The sequence below is a fragment of the Nerophis lumbriciformis genome, linkage group LG04 (genome assembly GCF_033978685.3).
Source record: "Nerophis lumbriciformis linkage group LG04, RoL_Nlum_v2.1, whole genome shotgun sequence".
NCBI lineage: Eukaryota > Metazoa > Chordata > Actinopteri > Syngnathiformes > Syngnathidae > Nerophis > Nerophis lumbriciformis.
The window spans coordinates 68,627,501-68,635,000 of record NC_084551.2 but is presented as its reverse complement, the minus strand read 5'-3'; the positions used below and the strand labels follow the sequence as shown (position 1 = coordinate 68,635,000).

At 41.6% G+C, this 7,500-nt stretch overlaps 1 protein-coding gene across 1 annotated transcript in view; it reads right to left on the bottom strand.

Annotated features, from left to right (window-relative positions):
• The window catches only part of grik3 (glutamate ionotropic receptor kainate type subunit 3), a 319,970-nt gene that overhangs the window by 12,363 nt on the left and 300,107 nt on the right, over window positions 1–7,500 (bottom strand). The gene's annotated exons all lie outside the window — the stretch shown is intronic.

Genomic DNA, 7,500 nt, shown 5'->3' with positions numbered 1-7,500 from the left:
ACAAAGGAGGAGTGGAAGAATTTACATGTAAACAAACTGTTGCGTCACAGTCCGCACTATGGTGAGTTCATCCATCCATCCATCCATTTTCTACCGCTTGTCCCTTTTGGGGTCGCGGGGGTGCTGGAGCCTATCTCAGCTGCATTCGGGCGGAGGGCGGGGTACACCCTGGACAAGTCGCCACCTCATCACAGATGATCAGATGGTGAGTTCAAGAACCGCCAAAATCGGTAGGACAAAAGGATGTTCACCAAATGCTCTCGTCAGTGAAGCATACACACAAATATATTAAAGAGTGGGCTTTCTAACAATTGGGAAGGTTTGTGTCATGTTTGTCCTCAAACTAAAAAACATACTAAAACAAAAACCCTCATCTTTTTCCATTTTCAATCTTTTTTAAAAAACAAAATGCTGCACGGAGCCACTAGGCTGACTGACCGCCGTCATAAGAACCACTCAAGCAAACACTCCATTAGTCTTGCATCAGGCTGTAGTATTTCATGCCATTTTTTATTTTTAATATCAGGTCACATTTGTGCCATGTCTAATCCCGGATAATTGCCGTCTAAAGACTGAGAGCCATTTCAAATCGGGAGCGACGGTGTTGAAGCAGCCGTCGCCACTGTTTACATTTTTTTTTTTTTAAACAGTTATGTTAATATGAGGATGTAAAAAAGTGACAGATTGGAGATATGGTGAAGTGATGTCAAGTGCTAACTTAGACACAAAGTTTAATGAGTTTTTAATCTTCAGCGTGTGTGTTTAAGAGGCTGGGGAGACAAGCTGGAACCTTGGCCAAGCACTGATTATAAAGAGAGGGGAAAACTAGCAGGGTGCTTTCCTGAAGATACGGCGGAACGACCCAAAAGTTGGAGTTTAACGATATTTTTACGAAAACGTATGCCTTCAAACTCAAACATTGCTAACTAATACTATCATGCCATGCAACTCATTTGTATACTCTAGCCTTTAAATAGACCCACTTTTTAGACCAGTTGATCTGCCGTTTCTTTTCTTTTCTCCTCTGCCCCCCTCTCCCTTGTGGAGGGGGGGGGGGGGGGGCACAGGTCCAGTTGCCATGGATGAATTGCTGGCTGTCCAGAGTCGGGACCCGGGGTGGACCGCTCGCCTGTGCATCGGTTGGGGACATCTCTGCGCTGCTGACCTGTCTCCGCTCGAGATGGTCTCCGGCTGGCCCCACTATGGACTGGACTCTCACTATTATGTTAGATCCACTATGGACTGGACTCTCACTATTATGTTAGATAGCCAACTATCGTGGATCACACTCCTCAGCCTTCCCGGTAAGGTCTATTCAGGTGTACTGGAGAGGAGCCTACGCCGGATAGTCGAACCTCGGATTCAGGAGGAACAGTGTGGTTTTCGTCCTGGTCGTGGAACTGTGGACCAGCTCTATACTCTGGGCAGGGTCCTTGAGGGTGCATGGGAGTTTGCCCAACCAGTCTACATGTGCTTTGTGGACTTGGAGAAGGCATTCGACCGTGTACCCCGGGAAGTCCTGTGGGGAGTGCTCAGAGAGTATGGGGTATCGTCTGATTGTGGCGGTCCGCTCCCTGTATGATCAGTGTCAGAGCTTGGTCCGCATTGCCGGCAGTAAGTCGGACACGTTTCCAGTGAGGGTTGGACTCCGCCAAGGCTGCCCTTTGTCACCCATTCTGTTCATAACTTTTATGGACAGAATTTCTAGGCGCAGTCAAGGCGTTGAGGGGATCTGGTTTGGTGGCTGCAGGATTAGGTCTCTGCTTTTTGCAGATGATGTGGTCCTGATGGCTTCATCTGGCCAGGATCTTCAGCTCTCACTGAATCGGTTCGCAGCCGAGTGTGAAGCGACTGGGATGAGAATCAGCACCTCCAAGTCCGAGTCCATGGTTCTCGCCCGGAAAAGGGTGGAGTGCCATCTCCGGGTTGGGGAGGAGATCTTGCCCCAAGTGGAGGAGTTCAAATACCTCGGAGTCTTGTTCATGAGTGAGGGAAGAGTGGATCGTGAGATCGACAGGTGGATCGGTGCGGCGTCTTCAGTAATGCGGACGCTGTATCGATCCGTTGTGGTGAAGAAGGAGCTGAGCCGGAAGGCAAAGCTCTCGATTTACCGGTCGATCTACGTTCCCATCCTCACCTATGGTCATGAGCTTTGGGTTATGACCGAAAGGACAAGATCACGGGTATAAGCGGCCGAAATGAGTTTCCTCCGCCGGGTGGTGGGTCTCTCCCTTAGAGATAGGGTGAGAACCTATCTGGGAGGAGCTCAAAGTAAAGCTGCTGCTCCTCCACATGGAGAGGAGCCAGATGTGGTGGTTCGGGCATCTGGTCAGGAAGCCACCCGAACGCCTCCCAAGGGAGGTGTTTAGGGCACGTCCGACCGGTAGGAGGCCACGGGGAAGACCCAGGACACGTTGGGAAGACTATGTCTCCCGGCTGGCCTGGGAACGCCTCGGGATCCCCCAGGAGGAGCTGGACGAAGTGGCTGGGGAGAGGGAAGTCTGGGCTTCCCTGCTTAGGCTGCTGCCCCCGCGACCCGACCTCGGATAAGCGGAAGAGGATGGATGGATGGATCTTCTCCACTGTTGCCATTTCTAATATAAAGTAGTGTAAAGTTCTTACTTATATCCGTCAGTAAACTTGCCATGAAAGCGCTAAAACATACCGGTGTAGTGACTTTACATTATTCACCCGAGGAACTTTAGAGAGTTCCGGTGGGACGGTTATTCACGGGCCACATTTCCGGCGTTGTTGTTGTTTACGGATGAGGAGACACTGCTCCGTTATTGATTGAAGTCTGAATGTCATTAAAACAGTTAGCTCCGTCTTTTGACACTTCTTCCACTCCCGTCCTTGCACGCTACACCGCTACAACAAAGATGACGGGGAGAAGACGCTGCGGAAGGTGAGCCACGTAAATAAGACCGCCCACAAAACGGCGCATCCTGAAGTGACTGTCAGAAAGTGGCTTGAAGATGATGTGTAAAACATCATCTATGCAACATTTTGACCAAAGAACTACCAACACATGTTATGTAGACCACAAGGAAGGCTTTTATATTTAGAAAAAAAAAATCCAAATATGACTCCTTTAATGCGCCTTATAATCCGGTGCGCCTTATGTATGAAAATAGACCCGCTCATCGGCAGTGGGCTTTATAAATCGGTGCGCCCTATGGTCCGGAAAATACGGTATATTTCTTGCTATGAAATGTCTGATGAAGACTTCCCATTTTTCCTACTTGGACAAACTTTTACACGTGTTATTCAGCAGACGCCGACAACAAGGAAAGATGCTGCAGGCAAAAGCAGCAGAGACTTTGGGAAAAATAAGTATCAGCCAGGAGGAAAATAACAATTTAGAGAAGAAGCAAAACAAGTCACAAATTGCCGTTCTCTGTGGCGACTGTGATGGAACAAAGCAATGCCAAAATCATTGCAATACACAAAAAATCTCAGTGTGGGGCAAACCATTCCATACTTTTAAGATCTGTTTTGATATAACTGCAATGCATTCACTAGACCAGGGGTCAGCAACACAAAATGTTGAAAGAGCCAAAAAACAAATCTGTCTGGAGCCGCAAAAAATTCAAAGCCATATTACATACAGATAGTGTGTCATGAGATATACATTTAATTAAGAGGACTTAAAGGAAACTAAATGAGCTCAAATATAGCTACAAATGAGGCATAATGATGCAATATGTACATATAGCTAGCCTAAATAGCATGTTAGCATCGATTAGCTGGCAGTCATGCAGTGACCAAATATGTCTGATTAGCACTCCACACAAGTCAATAACATCAACAAAACTCACCTTTGTGGATTCATGCACAACGTTAAAAGTTTGGTGGACAACATGAGACAGAAAAAGAAGTGGCATAAAACACGTCCTAGAAAGTCGGAGAAAGTTATATAAGTAAGCAAACTACGGTGAGTTCAAGGACCGCCAAAATTAGTAGGACAAAACGGCGCTCGCCAAATACTTGAATCAGTGAAGAATATTCCGATATTGTCCAACTCTTTAATTACCGATACCGATATCAACCGATACTGATATCAACCGATATATACAGCCGTGGAATTAACACATTATTATGCCTAATTTGGACAACCAGGTATGGTGAAGATAAGGTACTTTTTAAAAAAAAATGAATAAAATAAAATAAGATAAATAAATTAAAAACATTTTCTTGAATAAAAAAGAAAGTAAAACAATATAAAAACAGTTACATAGAAACTAGTAATGAATGAAAATGAGTCAAATGAAGTGTTAAAGGTTAGTACTATTAGTGGAGCAGCAGCATGTGTGCTTACGGACTGTATCCCTTGCAGACTGTATTGATATATATTGATATATAATGTAGGAACCACAATATTAATAACAGAAAGAAACAACCCTTTTGTGTGAATGAGTGTGAATGGGTAGGAAGTTGTTTTGGGTTGGTGCACTAATTGTAAGTGTATCTTGTGTTTCTTATGTTGATTTAATAAAAACAAAACAAAAAAAACCCGATACAGATAATAAAAAAAAAACGATACCGATAATTTCCGATACTACATTTTAGCGCATTTATCGGCCCAAATTATCGTACATCTCTAATGTTTAATATAAACAGTGTGCTTTAAAACAATTAGGGAGGTTTGTGTCATGTTTGTCCTCCTACAGAAACCATATTAAAACAAAAAATATTTTTTTTCCCACTCATCTTTTTCCATTTTTCATACATTTTTGAAAAAGCTCCAGAGAGCCACTAGGGCGGCGCTAAAGAGCCGCATGCGGCTCTAGAGCCGCGGGTTGCCGACCCCCGCACTAGACACACATTTACACTCTGATTTTGTTTTCCAAAAGGGTGCAAGGGTACGCCACAATCGCGGTTAGGAACTAGTTCAGATAGTTAGCTAGATAAAATCCTAACAATAAATACAAACCCCCAAAACCAGTGAAGTTGGCACGTTGTGTGAATGGTAAATAAAAACAGAATACAATGATTGAAAGCCCAAAAGTTCCTATAACAATAATAGATGGAAACTAGTTAGTTAACTAGTTAGCCTTGTGAAACGCCCCATTAAGAGTGTGTCACTTCCGATACGATACTGATATTAATCCGATCCGATATCAGCAGGAATCACACATACTTATATTCATACTATTATTGGTGGAATGTTTATAAAGGTTTGACCAAGACAAATGAGTCGAACAGAGAACAATTATAGGTATGACAAAAAAACAAACATGGAATGGACTTATGCTGTCTTCAGGTTTAGGTGGAGTGATGATTTTTTTTTTACGTCAGGATGCTGTAAACTGAATCATGCGGACACTTTTGTTACTTGATAATTTCTAATACGCCTTGGAGACTTTGCACGTGTAAGTAATGTTCAACTATAATGATTTGATACATGTTTATATTGATAAACGTGCTGTTTTATTGCTGAATGAGTTTCACGTATGTCTAGCTTGTGTGCTACTGTGTGCTTAGGTTTTGTGTAGCTGCTAGCTCCTGGTACCGTTTAGCCTGACCTGTTTATCTTTTGTAAATAACTTCACTACCAAGAAACCGTGTGCTTGTTAGAAGACATTTAGATGTTAACTGGCTGTCCAGTAAATACACACGCTGCACAAAGTCAGAGATCAAAAACAAGAAAAAATATATAAAAATTATTTGAACTAAGCAAAATTATCTGCTAAAAGAACAAGAAAATTTGGCTTGTCAAGACTTTCCAAAACAAATAAAGTTAAAAATTAACCCCAAAATACCTTAAAATAAGTATATTCTTACTAATAACAAGTGCACTTTTCTTGGTAGAAAAAAAAAAGACCTTTTTGCTAAATATGTTGAAAAATATTCTTAAAGTAAGTAAATGCTAGTGCCATTATCTTGACATAATGATATGTGCTCGGCATTACATTTCTTGAAACCAGCAAAATTATACTAAAAACTAATTTATTGTTCTTAATGGAAAGGCAACAAGGCAAGCGCTTGTTACTCTCGGGGTCTCCTAGCCGCTCAGGCAAATCATATTGTCTAAAAATGCATTTTTCCATGGATAACATGACATCATCGCGCCAAGTGCGTGCTCTTTAAGTCAATTAGTGTGCATATATACAGCCCGGCCCCCGGACAACATTGCTTTAATTGTAATTTTGAGGAATTAATCTGAATGTGCATGAACTATTTCTGTTCTAAAATTGTTAGAAATGTTAAATGTTTAAATATTAACTGTCAGTTTACTGTACTGTGCCAACTGTACTACTATATGAGTACCTATTTTCTATTATTTCATTGAAAATAAAACAGCAAAGTCCATTTGGCTGTCATCCGTTTTAATTATGAGACACAATTGTGTCAAAATCATGATTTTTTTTTTCATGCTTGAAGTAAGAAATTATTACCTTAAAAAAGTAGTTTTATACTTGTGAGTGTTGATGACACAGCTTTGCAACACTTGATATTCTAGTTTCAAGCATGTTTTACTCAATATAGGTCATCAAATCTCAGCAACAAGCTGTAATATCTTACTGAGATCATTTAGGACCAAAACACTTAAAACAAGTAAAACACTCTAACATAAAATCTGCTTAGTGAGAATAATTATCTTATTAGACAGAAAATTGTCATGTCTGTGTAATCGTGTTTTGTTTTAAGTCATGTTTTGTTTAGTTTCTGGCTTTTCACTCCCTTGTCTTGTTTGCATGATTACCCATTAGTTTCACCTGTTCCACGTTTGGACTCATTGTGCACTCTTGTTTGTCACCATAGCAACCATTAGTTTTCACCTGTCACGTCACGCACCTGTTTCACGTTTTGAGTCACGCACCTGCTTTCACTAATCATGTCCATAGTATTTAAGTTCATTCATTTTCTGTTGTTCGTCCTGACGACATCCCCGCATTTATGCTCCTGCACACTCTCCACACCCTGATGACCCTTGCTACTCTTTTTTTCATGCCGGTTCCATGCCAAGTAAGTTTTTGTTTATTAAGCCACAGTTAGTGTTTTGTTTAATTGTTCATAGTTTCTGCCAATGTGCAAGTTTTGTGTTTATAGTCTAGTTTTGTACCTCCGCCCCTGTGCGCGCTTTTCGTTTATTCCTTTTTTGATAGTTTAAATAAATCATGTACGCACCTTCAAGCCTTGACCAGTCCAGTTCATTTGCACCACGGGAGAACAAACCACGTCATAGTCCAAGTCATGACAAAAATAAGCAAATATCACCCTTATTTGAGATATTTTATCTTACTTAGATTTCAGTTTTTGCAGTGCAGGACTGCTTGTAGTAAAACTAATATTGGGAAGTTTATAAAGTTTATAATTTGATACTTGTTTTTTTAAGCTGATATTGGACCGATATGTGGTATCAATATCGAATTGGGGCACCTCTGGTGAGTTTAAAAGGTCAGTATTTGCATTACATTGGGAAACTCTCACCCGTTGGTAGGCCAAATGAAATGACCCCACTTTGGGCACCCCTGGCATAAATCCACTCCAGTGACG